This window comes from Pelodiscus sinensis, chromosome 26 (genome assembly GCF_052426305.1).
Source record: "Pelodiscus sinensis isolate ZL-2025 chromosome 26, ASM5242630v1, whole genome shotgun sequence".
In the NCBI taxonomy this organism is placed as follows: domain Eukaryota; kingdom Metazoa; phylum Chordata; order Testudines; family Trionychidae; genus Pelodiscus; species Pelodiscus sinensis.
Genome location: NC_143077.1, coordinates 18,700,453 through 18,716,565, shown reverse-complemented (window position 1 = coordinate 18,716,565; position 16,113 = coordinate 18,700,453).

The following is a 16,113-nucleotide window of genomic DNA, read 5'->3' as shown; positions in this document are numbered from 1 at the left end:
CCTAGCAGCCTGCTCCTCTGCCTGGCCGTGCCAGTGCAGCCCAGGTGCTAGAGTGGATTGCGGGCAGTCTAGCCCAAAGGGAGCAGAGTGGCGCAGCGGAAGCGTGCTGGGCCCATAACCCAGAGGTCGATGGATTGAAACCATCCTCTGCTACATGTGGGCCGGCCTCTTTTGACTCCGCGCCTTCACTCCAGGCTGCAAGTAGCTAAAGGCCAGGCCAGGATGCCGCCTGCGGGGAAGCTCTCGGCAGCCCCCCGCTTCCTGTGTGGGAGGCAAGGAGGCCTCCTCTTCTGTCCTCAGGCAACAGGGCTTCCTCCTGCCCTTTTCCCACCCACAAGGGCCGCCGGGACCCGCTCAGGGAGCGCGCCAGGGAGGCTCTCCAGACGCTCGTGGAACAAAGCACTTCTGGACCACGCTACCCAGAGCCTTCATTCAGGCCTAGACAAAACGCCTAGACAAAGAGCTGCCACAGCATCAACACTGGCCTTGCTCTACTACTCCCAGGCACGCCAAACCCCTCACAAAGAGAACTTCTGCCTTCGCCATACTGCTCAACAACAGGACACGCGAGCAATTCCCTCCGACGCGCCGCTTCTCCCGCATCGCCACCACCCACGCTCTTTAGGCACACGCCGGCTGACCAAAACCCATCTCATCCCATCAAAAGCTTCTGCCCAGCCCAAGAGGACCAGCTACGTTCCCGGCTCAATTCATCCCTTACAGTCAGAGCCAAAAATCACCAGCTGACGGTCCTTCAGAATCCTCAATGGAAAGGGGGAGAGGGAATTGTGGGAGCACGGGCAGCACTCGCCACGTTCTCGGTTGAGGCTTGCAGCAGTCATGGAAGAGAGAGCTGGCTTCGGTCAAGTCTCGGGAGTACGGCCACGGCTTGGACGGGTCCTTCAGTCCTTGGCTCAGAGCTTCGGTTGGTAGCCCACATCCTCCCGAGGTAAAAAAGCAGGAGGGCTTTCCTTCCAGGGCCTTTTGCATCTTCTGCCGTGGGAGGCGAATCCTGGTGTTCTGGCTGTGGGGGAAAAAGACAGCCACAAGATGGCGTTTGGAGTCACACGGGCGAGTCGCCTGTCCAAGCGGGACCGAGTCCCTTCCAAAGAGAAACCATGGCAGCCATGCAAGTCCAAGGCTGCACAGGAAACCTCAGGAGCTGCGACTGGGGCTCAGTTCGCGCGGCCACGCTTCCCAGGGGAGGCATGAGACAGGCCCAGAGGTCTGCGCAGCAAACAGGCCCGCAGGAGGGAGGCGGCTAAGAACCCGCGCGGCTCGTGCGTTTCTCCCTCTCAGCTGGCGTAGAGGCGGGAGGGGAACGACACCTGCCCGGCTGGAGCTTTCGCGCTTGGGCTCGGGGCTTAAGCCCCGAGGCCGAGGCCCCGGCGCGGTTGCTGGGAGACGGGCTCCTGTGGCACGGCACGGCCCCTGAACCTTGCCGGCCACAAGGTGACCTCACCGAGGCCGAGAGGGATGGCTTGGAGGTGGCAAAAGGGAGCCCGCTAGCAAGCGCCAGGAGGCCGAGCGTAGCCACGTCCCTGGGTGGCCTCGAACCACCATCCTTTCGGTTAACAGCCAAACGCGCTGACCCATTGCGCCACAGAGACCTCGAAGGGCTTTCCGAAACGCTGCCTAGCAGCCTGCTCCTCTGCCTGGCCGTGCCAGTGCAGCCCAGGTGCTAGAGTGGATTGCGGGCAGTCTAGCCCCAAGGGAGCAGAGTGGCGCAGCGGAAGTGTGCTGGGCCCATAACCCAGAGGTCGATGGATCGAAACCATCCTCTGCTACGTGTGGGCCGGCCTCTTTTGACTCCGCGCCTTCACTCCAGGCTGCAAGTAGCTAAAGGCCAGGCCAGGATGCCGCCTGCGGGGAAGCTCTCGGCAGCCCCCCGCTTCCTGTGTGGGAGGCACGGAGGCCTCCTCTTCTGTCCTCAGGCAACAGGGCTTCCTCCTGCCCTTTTCCCACCCACAAGGGCCGCCGGGACCCGCTCAGGGAGCGCGCCAGGGAGGCTCTCCAGACGCTCGTGGAACAAAGCACTTCTGGACCACTCTACCCAGAGCCTTCATTCAGGCCTAGACAAAACGCCTAGACAAAGAGCTGCCACAGCATCAACACTGGCCTTGCTCTACTACTCCCAGGCACGCCAAACCCCTCACAAAGAGAACTTCTGCCTTCGCCATACTGCTCAACAACAGGACACGCGAGCAATTCCCTCCGACGCGCCGCTTCTCCCGCATCGCCACCACCCACGCTCTTTAGGCACACGCCGGCTGACCAAAACCCATCTCATCCCATCAAAAGCTTCTGCCCAGCCCAAGAGGACCAGCTACGTTCCCGGCTCAATTCATCCCTTACAGTCAGAGCCAAAAATCACCAGCTGACGGTCCTTCAGTATCCTCAGTGGAAAGGGGGAGAGGGAATTGTGGGAGCACTCGCCACGTTCTCGGTTGAGGCTTGCAGCAGTCATGGAAGAGAGAGCTGGCTTCGGTCAAGTCTCGGGAGTACGGCCACGGCTTGGACGGGTCCTTCAGTCCTTGGCTCAGAGCTTCGGTTGGTAGCCCACATCCTCCCGAGGTAAAAAAGCAGGAGGGCTTTCCTTCCAGGGCCTTTTGCATCTTCTGCCGTGGGAGCACCTGAAAGTAAAACAGCTGCGGCAGGCGTACGCCATGGCCACCAGGGGCGGCGCCGCAGCAGGGGTGCCACCTGCCCCTACTTCCCTGCCCTCGACCGACTCTTGGGGGGCGGGGCGGTCCATGCCAGCCCGGGAGGCAGCGAGCCGGGACTGGAGGGCCCTGACCTGGGCACACCGGAGGGGCCACCACAAGGAGTTCCAGCACTGGAGTCGGCAGGGTCATCCAGGGAGACCGTACCGGGGAAGTAGTTCCAATTAAGTAGTTCGGGGGAGGAGGCGGGAGGGAGACCAGGGACCGCGCACGTGGGCCATGCCTCCCACGGATCACACAGACACCTGTGCACGTGCAAGCACATGCCATGCCACGCTCCAGCTGCGTGACACCCAGGGGCCGTGGCCCAATAGGCACATGCATGTCTGAAGAGACCTGACATGCTCCTGACCCTGGGGCGGTACCACAACTTCACGAGTTTTGCTTACAACACACCTGTTGATACAACCTAGAATCATATTTGCTTTTTTTGCAACAGCATCACACTGTTGACTCATATTCAACTTGTGGTCCACTGTGACCCCTAGATCCCTTTCCACCATGCTCCTTCCTAGACAGTCGCATCCCATCTTGTATGTATGGAACTGATTGTTCCTTCCTAAGTGGAGCACTTTGCATTTCTCTTTATTAAACCTCATCCTGTTTTCCTCTGACCATTTCACTAACTTGCTAAGGTCATTTTGAATTATGTCCCTCTCCTCCAAAGAAGTTGCAACCCCACCCAGTTTGGTATCATCTGCAAACTTAATAAGCGTACTCTCTATCCCAATATCTACATCATTGATGAAGATATTGAACAGTACGGGTCCCAAAACAGACCCTTGAGGAACTCCACTTGTTATCCCTTTCCAGCAGGATTTAGAACCGTTAACAACAACTCTCTGACTACGGTTATCCAGCCAATTATGCACCCACCTTATCGTGGCCCTATCTAAGTTATATTTGCCTAGTTTATCAATAAGAATATCATGCGAGACCGTATCAAATGCCTTACTAAAGTCTAGGTATATGACATCCACCGCTTCTCCCTTATCCACAAGGCTCGTTATCCTATCAAAGAAAGCTATCAGATTAGTTTGGCATGACTTGTTCTTCACAAACCCATGCTGGCTATTCCCTATCACTTTATTACCTTCCAAGTGTTTGCATATGATTTCCTTAATTACCTGCTCCATTATCTTCCCTGGGACAGACGTTAAACTGACCGGTCTGTAGTTTCCTGGGTTGTTCTTATTCCCCTTTTTATAGATGGGCACAATATTTGCCCTTTTCCAGTCTTCTGGAATCTCCCCTGTCTGCCATGATTTTTCAAAAATCATAGCTAAAGGCTCAGATAGCTCCTCTATCAGCTCCTTGAGTATCCTGGGATGCATTTCATCAGGACCTGGTGAACAGTGGGATGGGGAATGTGGGAGTATGGGGAGCTCAGGGCGGGGGATGAGGAGTGTGAGGATGTGGGGGAGCTCAGGGCAGGGGGTGGGGAGTGTGGGAGGATGGGGAGCTCAGGGAAGGGGTATGGTGGAGCTCAGGACAGGGGGCTGGGGAGTGTATGGGAGTGGGGAGCTCAGGGCAGGGAGTCCAGGAGTGAGGGGGGGCGTAGTGCAGGGATTGTGGTGCAGGAGTCAGGGGTAGGTGGGGGGGGGGGTGTTTGGAGGCTCAGGGCAGGGGACTGGGAGTGCAGCCACTACACTACTTGGCCACCAGATCCCTGGAGTACACTGTGGCTGTGCAGCCCAGCGTGCTGACAGCACCCAAAGCCCCGCCCCCAGCCCGCCAGGCTTAGTGGGGCACCCCAGAGCGGCTTCCTATCGCCCTTGTCTAGCACAACATGGACAGTTGGTTCCCACTACCGTGATCTCCTGGGAGACTGAGACACCATTCTGCCAGGACGGCCCAAGCTGCTGAGGGAAATTGCCCCCCACCATCCCGTCTGTCCAGGTCCCTCTGCCTCTGGGTTTGTTCTTCAAGGGCCAGACGCGTGGGGCTGGGACTGTCCTTGTTCTGTGTTTGCAGAGTGCCCAGCAGAATGGCTCCTGCTTCACCCCTGGCCTAGAAATAACCAGACCAGGCAGTTTGGGGAGGGAAGAACCAGGGAAGGGAAGGTTTGGGGCCGGGGGCTAAGAGGCGGGGCTGGGAGGCAGGGCTGGGGTGGAGATGCAGATGTAGGGAGTTGGGGTGGAGGCTGGAAGAAATGGAACTCAAGGAGCTGGAAGGGTTGGTGAAGGATGGAGTAAAGGGAGGGGGGCCAGGCTACTGGACATGGAGGTGCCAGCCACAGGAGGGAGGAAGAGACGTTTGTTTGACAGGACCCCAGGGATTTGGGAGCGAGGAACAGTGGGAGGGGAGTGGGAAACATTTGGGGAGAGGAACCTTTGGGAGACCTGGTGGTGAGGAGGGCGGCAGTCAATGGGAGAGGAGACAAAAAGGAGCAGGTGCTGCCTGGGTCCAAGGAGGTGGGGAGAGATGGGGTCTGGGTGTCACGAGTACCAGAGTTAGCTGCACCTCCGTCCTACTCCCTACCTGGTATCTCTGCCCCCTCCCTCCCGAACTTTCCTTCTGCATGTCTCTGGGCCTCTCTGTCAGTGCCAGAGGGGATCCCTTCCCCCCCACCCCCCCATGGCTGGATTCTTCCCTTCCCGAGACATGCAGTCACCATCTCAGTGGGGTGGGAGCCCTTTGATGCTTCGCCTGCGTGTTCCCAGCCGAGAAGGGGCGGCTAATCCCGCAGAAGCAGAGCCCTGCACTTTTGAGTACCTGGACCCAGGGTTTTGCTGCTTTATAGCGGGTGGGGTTAAAATAACGGAACGTCTCTTGTCCCACCAATCCCCCAGGACTCACCCCTCTTCTCTGCATTGCGCAGCGTCCGGGGGATACCGCCCCGCGGGGACACTCATGCCCGTGTCCAAGGGGCTGTCCCGTAGCCTATGTCAGTGTGAAAAGCATTAAAGGACCCTGCCCCAGAGGGAGAGCGTCTCTGGGGGCGTTGTCCCCGGATGACTGCAGTGCTTTGTCCACACCAGAGTAGTGAGAGGCAGCCGCAGCCAGGGTTGCCAGATGGTCAATAAAAATACCAGACATACTTGCCATTGCATCACAACCTAGAGTACATCTTATTTAGAAAATTGAGATATTTTCTCAATTTATCTCCTGGACATAAAGCTCAAATACTGGACTGTCCGGTTCAAACGGGACACCTGGCAACCCTAGCCGCAGCCCCTGCCCGGAAAAGCTCCCAAGCTAAGCACCTGGGGGATTTAGGAGCACCAAGCAGTGGGCACAAAGCACAGTCACACACTTGTGCTCCCAACTCCCTTAGGGCTTTGAAAATGCTCCCCTTAGACGAGTTAGAATCAGTGTCCCCGTTTCACAGACGGGAGCTGAGGCCCACTCAGGGGAGTGGCAGGGCCAAGGGCTCTGCAGCAGACCTGGGACTTGAACCTCAGTCTCCCAGAAGTTCCACAACCAGCCCGCTCTGCTTTGCTAAAGGAGCAGGCGGGACTGTTTGTGCAGGAGGAGGAGCTGGGCTGGCTGGCTGGCTGGGTGGGGCAGGCCACAGCAGGGCTCAGCCCTTGGCCTGGCTGAGAGCGAGGAGAGGCCTGCAGGCTGAGGGGCAGTGTGACGGACTGGGCCGTGTCTGGGCACAGCTGAGGGCTTCCGCTCAGGGCGAATTGCTCAACTTCAGGGCTCCTTACAGTCCCCAGACTGGTTACCTCTCCAAACAGGCCACAAACCAGTCTCACAGAGCGCTTCAGCTGCCTGCCTGAAGCCTCACGAGCAAAACCCCTCCGGCACCCCAGCAATATCCATGCCCCCGATGGCCCCGGGCCTCATACACCGGTGGGGGTCCTAGCACCCAATCCCACCTACCCCGAACAAGTTCTGTCTGGTCCCAAGAAACCAGCCACAGATCCCTGGTCAATTTACCCTCTGGATCTTACCCACAAATCATGCTGAGCCAATCCTTTAGCATCTAACACCTAAAGGTTTATTATTACAATAAAGAAAAGCATGAGAGTAAGGTTGTTAAAGGAATAGTATGTTACATGCACCGAATCTCCCAGTTCTCGATGCAGCCTCTAGCAGAGATGTTACAGCTGCTGGTTTAAGAGTTCTTGTTGCACATCCTAGGGTCAGGATGGGTTCACAGGTCTCTCGGGCTCTTCGATCCCTGCAATGCTGCCTCTGGGATGAAGTGCTGAGCTGAGAACCAAGATGGCATCGACCACATGGCCTATTTATCCCTCCTTCCTGGCCTCTTCTTGGCTGCAGGAGATCACCTGGTCCTCAGCCTCTCTCTGCTGGCCGCTCTTAGGTGTCCGCCCTCATGCTTTAGGTGTGTCCTTGGCCCATTCAGTGCCATTGTCCCACAGGGCCTCGCTAATTAGCATGTCCACAGGCCGGGCTCTGCCCAATGCTCAACCACATGCAGAGAAATATTCAGGATCCACACAGACAACAGATTCCTAACTACACACACAGACGTTATACAACCACATAAATAGCTTACATAGGACTATCAGATAATAAGCTTCTATTCAGCACCCCACATGGCCCCCTTTTCTACCATTTTCTGGGGCCAACACCCCCACCTATGGGTGCAGCAGTGATCTGGCTGCTCCCCTCAAGATCCAGTAATGTGACAGGCAGTGACTGGAGGAGCTGCCTGGGCATAGACTGTAACCCAGGGGCCCACAGTGCAGCAATCATCAGCAGTGTCTGTGTCTCCCCAGCCCCCATTCAGAGCTGAGTACAGGTACCTCCCCAGCCCCCTCCCCACCCCCGTCTCCTGCTCACAGCAGGTCAATAGGGTTCTCCCATTCTTGGGCCTCTGGTTCCCATGCAGCTGCTCCCAACAGGAGTCCCTTGCAGCCCGGCAGGCTGGGGCAGGCCCCATCTCTCCAGCACCAAGGTGATGACGGATACAGACACCAGGAGGAGCGAGACGAGGGTGCAGCCAATGGCCTAGCGGGCAGGAGATGTGGCCGGCCCTGCAAATGGAAAGGACCTGGTGACAGTCGGGTGCAAAGTGGCAAATGGCTCTGCAGTGCCAGCACTAGGCACAGAGCAGCTGCCGTGTAGAGACCTTGGGTGAGTGCCCAGAGGGCTAGATCTACAGGGGATCATGCTGCAGGGGGCATGTTCCCCCGACAGGAGGCCGAAGTGACAGAGGCTGTTGGGGACTCTCCTCCCTTTGCCCAGGTGGTGTTGGAGGAGCAGGGAAGGACCCAGGTTTGCTCAGGCTGCACCAGGACTTGGTGCAAAGGCCTGACAGGAGCCAGCAACGGACACAGCAGCCCAGACCCTCTCGCCTCTCCCCAGTATGGCTGGCAGCTCACAGGGGCGACCCCGCCCTGGGCACGAGGCCTTGGCACCGGCTGTGGGCTCAGGAGGGGGCGGACATGGGACATAAGCGATGCCGAAGGGAGGGGTGTGGGCATTAGAGGCCACTACCATTGCTCCGCCCCCTTCCCCGCACCTACCCCTGCCCCTGTTCTGAGGCCACGCCCCCACTCATTCCACTCCCCCCTCCCTCTGCTGCTTGGGCTCCCCCACCCTCACTCAGGTTCGCTGGCCTGAGGCTGGGGTTACGGTGCAGGATGGCTGGGGAGTGGGGCGCGGGAGAGGCTGCGGGTTGCAGGCTCTGGGACAGGTTCAGGGCAGCGATGGGAGTTTGGGTGCAGACTCAGAGGCAGTTAACTGTGGGAGGAGGATCCAACAGGAGGCTGGGGTTTGGGGTGGGGGGTGTCTACCCCAGCTGCCTGAGAGATACTAGACTGACTCTGGTTTCCTTGTGTCTCCCCGGCTGGGCTCTCACTCCCACTTCTCCTCTCAGGGTCCCTGCCGGCTCCCCTGCTCTATCTGAATGCGTCCCTGGCGCCTCCAACCCCCCGCAAGCCTCACGAATGTGGCCCCGACTGAGACATCTCACTCCCCTGGCACTCCAGCCCCAGCACAGATTAACTCTCCTGGGTTCCAGGGAGAGTGGCATTTGCGGGTCCCTCTCAATCTGAGGGGGGGCCAAAAATGAGGGATCCCCGAACCTCAGTCCTCCCTGTCCCTTCCCCTCACCTCAGTGAGGCTTGTGGGTTTTGGAAGAAGGGTTTTTGTATTTTGCTTTTCTCGTGTGTGGTCCCCAACTGGTTTTTCTGGGGGTCAGTGGCCCTGGAGACAAAAAAGGTTCCTCATCCCTGCCTTTAAGAAAGAAAACTTTGAAACCCTTTGTGGTAGACAGAAATTAACATTTGACCTTATTGAAAATGAAGTTTCCTAAAGTTAAAACACCTAATCTGTGTAAACATTCAAATTAAACCAGTCACCCAAGCTCCAGCAGTAGCACAATGGCGCCGCGTGATGATGCAATGGACGGTGCGCACCCAGGCTCCTCCCCTCAGCTCTCTTCTGCACCCAACCGCCCCGTCCCAGACCCCAAACTCCTCGGTAGAAATGTGGCCCTTGACCACTTGCCAAAATGCCCCCCCCCCATTAAAAATTATTGACAAAGCCTGATCCAAATGTTTTTTGAAACGTTATTTAATCCGAATTTAAATACATTCTATACAATTGGGAGGGCTGGGGGGAGGGGGACACAGCTGCTGGCTCCTCAGCTCCTTGTGCTCTCACTGGCTGTCTTCCTGCTGCAAGGGAAGCAGAATCCGTCACATTCATCCCTGGGGACTCAGGGGTACTGGGCCCCCCCAGCATTTCCCCCCTCCTCCCCCCTGCGCTGAGACTTGTTCTGCTCTCTGGTCACCCCCGTCAGGCCCGCAGGGTGAGCTTCTGACCCACCCAGCAGGGACGTGGGGTGGGGGCAGCATGAGGAAAGGGGCGGGGGACTCCCTGAGGGGATGGGAAGGAGACCCTGGCCCTGCCCCGCTCTCCTGCATCTGCTCCGGCTGCTCACCATGTATCCCAGGAGCTGATGGGCCTGCCCATGCAGGGCGTGGGCCAGGACCAGCCCGGCCTGGCTGGGGCGCCTCAGGGGGGAGCGGGCAGCGAGCAGAGCCTTGTCTAAAAAGCAGTTCTCCTGCTCTGGCGTGAAGAGCTGCCCAAAGACCTGAAATCAAGAGCACGGGAGGTTTCAGCTGACGGCCCAGAGCCCGGCCCCAACTCCTGGGGCTAAAACAGCTTCCTCCTTCTGCAAACTCCCTTCCAGACCCTGCACCCAGACGCTCTCCTCACCCTGCACCCTAACCCCTGCCCCAGGTCACACCTTCCTCCTGCCCCCAAGACCCTCCCAGACCTCACCCCCTCCGCACAACAGAGCAGCCCTAGGCCACTGGCCAACATCTTGGAGCGACCTCCATCAAAAAGTGTTGCCCCCCCCGCCCTGCTTCCCCTCCTACGGGAGATCCGGGGCAAGGTGCGGCGCTGCCCCTAGGAAGCGCCGCCCCTTTGAAACGCCGGGACAGCGTCACAAAGGGGCAGCGCCGCCCTGTCCACGGCTCGAATAGTCGAGGGAAAATGCATCGACCATTCGATCAGCGACTCCCCGCTCCCACCCCGCGTCCTACCCGCACGAGGGCCCCAGCCAGCCCCACCCCCGAGCCCTGCCCTGCCCTGGCAGCGCGTCCTTACCTCTCCCACCCGCACGGTGTTGCTGTGCGCCAGGACCCATCTCTCCTTATAGTAGTGCCTGCACCACAGGTCCTCTGCCTGGTGGATGTTGAGGCCTGCAAGAGACAAACCAGGGTGATTCTGCTGGCAGGTCTGAGCCCTTCCCCTCCCACGGGTCCCTGCAGGCATCCCTGGGCAAATGGAGGGGCACAGGGGGCAGAAGGGGAACACAGAGGGACGCATCCCCCCTTGGGCCAGTCTGGGGGAAAAGGGCTGGGTCCCCTCCCCCCGCCGCCGGCACCCTCAGGGTGTCCCTGGGGCCCAGGTCCCGGCTGGGTTCCTTACCCCTGTGGTGCAGGAGGAGTCGGTACAGGCTGTGCACCCCCTTCCGGGCCAGCCGGCTGACGTCTTCGGATGGGTCCGAAATAAAAAGGCCCAGCTGGGCCACGTGGTGACCCATCCTCGGCCAGTCGGCGGAGTTCTGAGGGGAGAGAAGAGGGGGGGTCCCTCAGCATCCTGGGGCTGCACGTCCCATGCTAACGGCCGCCGAGGCGGTTCTGAGCTCGGGGACGGACAGAGACACCTCCCGGGGCGGGGCGGGGCGGGGCGGGGCCGGCCTTGCGAGGAGACAACCCTGAGCAATGGCCCCGACTGAAGGGTCACTCCGGGGGTGGAACAAGGGGATCCACTGACGGCCACTCCCCAGTCTGGGGCCCAGGTGCCCCCCGGAAAGGCCCAGGGTCGCCCCTCCCCGGGGAAAGGAGAACGCGGCCCATTCCCGGCCCATTCCCAGCTCTGCCTCCCGGGGACGCTCCCAGCCCCGCGCCCTGCAGCCCCAGACCCCCCGGCTCCGAGGTCACTTACCTCAAACCCCGGGAGGGTGGTGGCGACTCCCAGCAGGGCCGTGGTGCTGCCAAGGGCCCTGGCTCGCTCCTGGGGCAGGCGGGACTCCAGCCACGGGCTCAGGTGCTGGGGGGGAAAGAGGCAGGTCAGGACCCGTAGGGAGGCGCCGGTTCTGGGCAGAGCCTGGGGCTCCTCTCAGACTGTGCCCCCCCCCCCCCCAGCCACTGACACAGCTCCTCTCTCGGCCCCCCGAGGAAGCAGGGACAATGGCCCCGTCCCCCCCACGGGGCTCACCTCCATGATCAGCTGCAGCCTGGCGGTGTCTGGGGACTCGGCGAGGAGGCTTGCCAGTAGGGCCTGGAGGTCGACGGGAAGGGCCCGGATGAACTGCTGCAAGACAAGGGGGAGCCCCGGGTCAGAGGGGGGTTGGGGAATCCAGGCCACCCGCTGGCCCCGGGGTGCAGCCTTGAGCAGGGTCTGAGCCGCCTCGCAGAGCAGGGAGGAGCCCAGGCTGGGCATGGAAGGGACGGGCCCCCAGGGAGAGCAACGGGAAACCTGGAGGGAAGGATCCAAACCTGCAGCTTCTTCTCTCCCTCTGCCCCCACCCCCACTCCTCTCTGGAGCTCCAGCCCAGCCCGGGAGCAGGGCCCGGAGGGACGTACCTGTGTGTGGATGGGCTCCTGCTGCCAGTCCCCAGACACAGTCTGTCCCACGGCCGCCCTCAGCAGGGGGCTCAGGAGCTGGGCCTGTAGGGGAGGCTGCAAGGTGCTGGCAGGAGAGAGGGGCAGAGACTGTTCATTCAGCAGCAGGGCTGTGTCCAGACTGAGGGGTTTTTTCGGGAAAAGTAGCCTTTTTCCGAAAAAACATCACCTGCGTCTAGACTGCAGTCGCGTTCTTTCGAAATTAAATCGAAAGAACGCGGCTTTTCTTTCCACGGCGGTAAACCTCATTTCACGAGGAAGAACGCCTTCTTTGGAAAGTGCTTCTTTCGAACGAAGGCGTTCTTGAATGGAACTAGGGCTTCTTCGAAAGAGAGCATCCAGACTCACTGGGTGCTCTCTTTCGAAAGAGGCTTGCAGTCTAGACATAGCCCAGGAGACAGAGACTTTCCCACTCCCTGGTCAGGGGATCTGCTCTGGGGGAGTCGGCGGGGGGGGGTCGGTACCTGAGGCTGCAGGCGGCGTTGAGGCAGTCGGCCAAGACCAGTGGGGGGGGGGAGTCCTCCATGATCTCCTGTGAGACCCAAGGAGACAAAGGGGCGTGTGAGGCTGGGGCCCCCAAGAGACGCTCACACGGCCAGCGCCCCCACCCAGCAGGATCCAACCCCACTGCCTCCCGCTGGCCTGTAGCCCCCCTGCCCGGCACAGGGCCCCTCCCAGCACCCCCCTCCCAAACCGGGACCAGCTCAATCCTTGTCCCCAGGCCGTCTCCTGCCCCTCACTGCCCTGGTGACCAGCCTCTGAACCTCCTCCTCCCTGCTCCCCAGGCGCATCCTCAGCAGCCCGCTCTGCTAACCTTCCAGCTCCCCCCCCCATGGCCCGGGGAGACCCCTCCCTGTTCCGAATCCCCCTCCCTGTCCAGCACCCCAGACCTGCCCCATTTCTGTGTCCCTCCCTCCTCCAGCATCCCCACCCACCCTCCCCATGTCCACCTCCCCCTCCCCCTCCAGCACTCCTGGCCCCACCCATCCCATTTCCAGCACCCCCACCCGCCGCCATGGCCCAGGCAGACCCCTGTCCACCCCACGTATCCCCTCCCCTCCTCCCGGCCGCCGCGACTCGCTCACCACGATCCTGGCCATCATGGTGTCCTTGCAGCAGCGCGGCGCCAGGGTGTCCTCGCCCCTTTGGAGGGCGGCGAGGCAGGCGGGGGGGACGGCCAGGAGGAACCGCTGCAGGGCGGCTGGGCTCTGCACCCCAGAGAGAGTCTGTGAGCCTGGGGCCTGCCTGCCCCCCACGGACAGCTGCAGGGCTCAGGCCTCCCAGGAGTGGAGGTGGGAGCTGCCGGTTGTCCAAGCACCCACACTCCCCCCCCAACTGCTTCCTCAGGCTTGTGGGGGCCCAGCTGGTGCATGACAAGAGACCTCAGCTTGGGGGGCCCAGGTCATGCAGGAGAAGGGGCCCCAGGGGGATCCCCAGGGACAAGCCCCTCCCGGAGGGGGGGACGTGCTGGGAAGGGGCCGGACAATCTCGGGTCCCCCCCGTGTGGAGAAGGTTCCTACCGTGTCCCGGGTGTGGAGCTGCTCTTCAATATCATAGATGGCCCCTTCCTCCACCCGGGAGTCCATCCGCTCCTGGCAGAGCTCCGCCGAGGCGCAGGGGGGCTCTGTGCGGGAGGGAAGGGACCAGGGTGACTCCAGCGGCCAGCAGGGGTCACGCGCCCCCATGTCAGGGACCCAGGGCAGCTTGGGCCCCACACGCCCCTCGCAGGGACCCATCCCCCTTCCACCCTCACATCTGCCAACGCCCTCAGCAGAGCCCCCGCCAGGAACAAGAGAGCCAAGCAGCAGCTCTCGCCCCCATCCATTGCCCTGGCTGCGGGGCAGACACTGGGGCTGCCCCCCCCGTGTACTGGGTGAGCCCCTGGGCCCAGCATGTTCACGGCCCCTCACCTGGGTCTGAGCGGCTGCAGGAGGTGGCCCGGCTGCAGCTGGAGGCCCAGGCGCTGCTGCTCACTGAGCTGGACCCACAGCTGCAGGGGCTGGTGCGGAGAGGCTGGGGGCTCCCGGAGACTGGCAGGTCCCCGGGGGCCGGGCAGGGCGATGCCCCCTGGTGGTAATGGGGGCTGGGCTCCTGGGGCAGGTGTTTCTCTCCACAGAGGAGGCCCCAGAGCCACCCTACCCGGCTGCCCCGCTGGGCTGGGTCCCGCCTTCCCAGCCGCCTCTGGAGCCAGGTCCGGAGGGGCCTGGCCGGTGGGCGAGTCGCCCCAAGCTGGTGGGAATCAGCTTCCCCGCCCGCGGGGACAGAGGAGCTGCTTCCCACCGGCCCTGGGGCCATCTTCAGGGCTTTCCGGAACCACAGCCTGATGTGTTTGGCCATGCTGCAAATGAGGGGAGCAAAGGGGAGCTTGGGGCGCAGCCTGCAGAGCGAAATCCAGGGGTTCCAGCTCCCCAGAGCGACTGCCCCCAGCCCCCAAATGGCCCCTTGCTTATCGGCTCGGTCTTGCACAGGCACTGCAAGGACCTGAGTCTCCTGCCCATCAACAGCCCCTGCTCGGCCAATCAGGGGAGAGTCTAAGGTGTGTGTGGGGGGGGGGGGGTGGAGCGTTCTCCCCAAAGACACCGGCATAGACCTGGTCCAGCCCCACCTCCCCAGTCCCCACAATGGGGGCTGCATCCCCTGCCCCACGGCTCCTGCAAACCACCCCCCCTCCTTCAGCTAGTCTGTTGGGTCACAAGCTGGGGGGGCAGCAGGGGAAGGTCACAGAAGAGGCAAGAACAGAGCAGAAATGTGGGCGTCATGGAGGAAAAGGGAAACCAACCAGGAGAAAGCCCCAGTGGCGCTAAGGACACAGCCCAGGTGAGGAATCACCTTCTGGCCCTTGACCGAGGGCTGGGCCTGCCTGGAACCCAGCCGGCCCCGGGCGGGATCCAAACCCCTGGGGGCTCTTACCTTCTGCAAAACGCTGTCCGGATGTGGAACTCACAGAGGACAAAGCAACTGTGAGCAGGAGACGCACCAGAGCTAAAGCAACCGGGGGTCTCCAAAGTCCCCTGGGCCCGCCCCCCCCTTTTCTCAGCCTGAGATGTGGGTTCCTCTGTGAGGTCACCACCTCCCCACCTGCCCTTTGCCTGATCTGCTGAGGGCTGCCCAAAGCCCCTGTGAGGTCACTGCCCCCCCCCACCTCACCCTGCCAGGCAAATGTCCTGCCTCTGGCCACCCCTCTGGGAAGTTGGAGCCATTCCTAGGGGTCCCCCCCACTCCCTGACTGGGCATCCTGCAGCCAGCAGCTCCAGTAGCCCCATAGGCTGCTCCCTGCCCTACACTGCAGGCTTCTTGCACAAGAACTGTTTCACACCGGAGTTCTTGCGCAAAAGGTCTCGTGCAAGAGCACCTCCACCCTGCCATGTGCTTTTGCACAAGAGTGTCCGTGGCACTGTGAACGCTTTCTCGTGCAAGAAAGCTCTGATGACCATTTTAGCCATAAAAGTGTCTTGCTCAAGAAGCCCCTGGTGCCCGTCCACGCTGCCTTCTTGCACAACAGCTCTTGCACAAAAGGGGCTTATTCCTCGTGGGGAGAGGAATAACTCCTGTGCAAGAAGCCCTCTTTTCTGATGCTTTACTGCAAATTTACTTGCACAAGAATTCACGTGCAGTGTAGACGCGCCACAAGTTTTTGCACAAGAACAGTTGTTCTTGAGCAAAATGCCTGCAGTGCAGACGTGGCCTTGGTGTCACCCAGCACTGGACTTCCTGGCCAGGAGCAAGAGTTAGAGCCTCCCACTCGCCCCGCTGCCTCTCACGGGCTCCCGTCCGGCCCCAGCCCTGGGCTTTGCCCTAGCGCATCCCAGCAAGGCCTCTGGCCTGCACTAGACCCATTGACATGTGGAGACTCCACCACTGCCCTGGGGCGCTTTTGTCTATGGGACTCGGACTCACAGCTGAGCATGGAGCCTGATTTCTCCCAGGACTTGGGCTCTTTCCTGGCCAGGCCCTGGAACTGGTTCCACCTTTGTCTGCCAGGGACCGATACTGTCTCTCCAGGGAGGCCCTGCAGTGCAGGCACCTTCCTTTCCCCCCTCGGGAGCAGTCATTGTTCTGCACCCCACAAAGCAGTGGGGGGCTCCTGGCTGCCCCAGCTCCAATCTCTGAGCTTCTCTCTCAACGGGGGCCAGGCCTGGAGGCTCTAGTCCCCCTGGGTATGTATTTCTACACTACCCCGCTAGTTTGAACTAGGGGGGTAATGTATGCATACCGAACTTGCTAATGAAGCCCGGGATTTGAATTTCCCGGGCTTCATTAGCATAAAGCCGGCGCCGCCATTTTTAAAAGCCGGCTAGTGCGAACCCCTCCCATCATGCGTGGGGTCTCCT